This window comes from Leguminivora glycinivorella, chromosome 7 (assembly GCF_023078275.1).
Source record: "Leguminivora glycinivorella isolate SPB_JAAS2020 chromosome 7, LegGlyc_1.1, whole genome shotgun sequence".
Classification (NCBI taxonomy): Eukaryota; Metazoa; Arthropoda; class Insecta; order Lepidoptera; family Tortricidae; genus Leguminivora; species Leguminivora glycinivorella.
The window spans coordinates 3490677-3493087 of record NC_062977.1 but is presented as its reverse complement, the minus strand read 5'-3'; the positions used below and the strand labels follow the sequence as shown (position 1 = coordinate 3493087).

Below are 2411 nucleotides of genomic sequence, written 5' to 3'. Positions count from 1 at the left end.
GCTTTTTGAGTAGGATGGTAAGGTAACTGAGACAGTGTCAAAGGCCTTGCTTCTTGTATATCTTAATTCCCTTTATACACCGTGGGAGTGAATAAGCCGAAATATACTATTTAACCACCCATTTTTTGTGTAAATCAAAAAAAAGATATTACATGAATTTTGTTTCTGAATGTATTTTCACGTAAAAAGTAAATGTTTTTCATAAAACTAGCACTTGAAACGAGTTTTAACTTTTTTTTCTAAAAACTTCATTCTTGAAAGATTTTACTTTTTACTTTTTGACATTTATCAATGAGGATAGTGACGCCGTGGCTTGCGTGGGCGATGGTCGCGCGACGGCGATGCGACGCATACGAAATCAAATCTTATCGATATGGAAGTAGACGATGCGATGAGACCATAATCTCCATAGTGGCATCAACTCCCGTAAAGGATCTTTTTACTGACTAACAATAACATCTTTTTTCAATTGGTAATAACTCTGAAGCTAGGCAATATCCAGAAAAGTATAAGTACATAACATTATAGTCTCTAAAAGTGGTCAGGAATACACTGTTAAAATCTTTTGACGATGTTAAAAATATTTAGGGTCTGTTTAACAATGTCTTACTAAAGTATAGCTAATCAATAAATTATTTTACCAAATAAAAATTGTCAATTTGTTAATTGCACAAACTACTAAGAAGATACTACGTTAATTGTAAGTTACAGCTGGCAACATTGTATATTGACGTTTCTCACGTTTCGATTTACGGAATACGTGGTCCATATTATAACGCCTTTTGAAATTTTGCACATTTTATTGATTTTATACATGATTATGTATTTAATATTGATTACTTTAAATGTATATTCTTCCTACAACATTGTTCAATGATACAACTTTTTTAAGAAATTTTATGTGGATGAAGATGAAACGTAATGCAAATGTCAAAGAAAGAAAATAATTTTAGTTTAACTTATGAATCATAAACATACTGCTAAAAATTCTAAACTTCAGGTCTAATAATATAAACTACATCTAAGTATTTTGCAGTCCACAGGATAATTGAGGGAAGTTAGTTCTGAGATGATGAAAATAATATATGGTCTCAAAGGAAGTCGGCCTCATTGTGAACAAGACGAAATCCCGCTTTATGTAAGTTATTATATGTTAATATGACATGTCTGGCCAGTGTAGTGACCCTGCTTAAAGCTTCGGGCTATATTAATAGACTACATAGTGTCCCACTGCTGGGAAAAGGCCTCACCCATGGATCTCCATTTGTCACGGTCTTGAGCAATCTCTGACTCGTCGCATTGTGGCAATTTTTGCTCAACTCTGTGTGTGCATGAGACAGACATTGTCCGGCCCATCCATACTAATGGGAAAGTGTGTGTATCTGTTTGTTTGTCCGTCCTTCACAGCAAAATGGAGTGACAAATTGATGTGATTTTTTAAGTGGAAATAGTGGAAGAGACAGAGAGTGACTTATATGAAGCCTCGGGCAAAAGCTAGTAATATTTATTTTATATACTATCAATTTTTTTCCCATTGTTTTTATGCAATTCTATTCTGAAACATTACTTTGTTATAGATAAACCAAGGCAGGTTGGAAAAGTCCAGAAGCAAATTTTAGAAGAAAAATATTGTACTGAATAACTACAATGGGCCATTGAAGAAGAGAAGACGGCACAAGAGGGAAATATGGGCCTTAGAAAAAGATATCACGCCTCTATCCCATAAAGAGGTAGGCAGAGCACATGAACTACTAAGTTTCTGTGCCACTCTTGGCAAAAAGGGGTGGAAAGAAATCCAAATTATGACATTGAAGAAGTGAAGACTAAATAAGTAAACCAAAGGCCCCAAGAATATAAAAGACTGCAATGAAATTGTCAAGAAGAGGGTGCGAGAGCAGAACATATGGGCTACTTGCTATGGAATGATGAATTCTACCTTCAAGTGGATGGCGTGACAATGGGGTCTCCTGTGTCTTCAGTAGTTGCCGACATCTTTATGGAGGACTTCGAGGAGACAGCACTCTCATTGGCTGCCGTCCAGCCGAAGATATTCAAAAGATATGTAGATGGCACTTTTACTATGCTTCCTAAAAGTAGTGTTTCAACTTTCTTCATAGTTCACTATGGATAGAATTTAAATGGTCATACGATACAATTTACTATGGATAAAGACTGTTCTCGTCCCTTCATGAATGTTCTCATTTTGAGGAATCCTGATAATAGCTTAGGTTGCACTGTGTATAGAAAACCTACTCATACTGATAGGTACATAAATGGCCAATCTCACCACCATCCCTGTCAACTAGCTACTATGGGCAAATCTTTGTTTCAGGGAGCTCAGAGGATATGTGACAACCAGAATTTGGCTGCGGAGCTTCGACATGCCAGGCAGGCGCTGTTGACGAAAAAGC

The 2411-nt window shown here is 36.2% G+C and overlaps 1 long non-coding RNA gene across 1 annotated transcript; it reads left to right on the top strand.

Annotated features, from left to right (window-relative positions):
• Nucleotides 1-295: 295 nt before the first annotated feature.
• Nucleotides 296-1900, top strand: LOC125228142. The gene is made up of 2 exons (XR_007177252.1): nucleotides 296-1138; nucleotides 1578-1900. It is a non-coding gene; the product is annotated as an uncharacterized LOC125228142 (long non-coding RNA).
• Nucleotides 1901-2411: the final 511 nt, after the last annotated feature.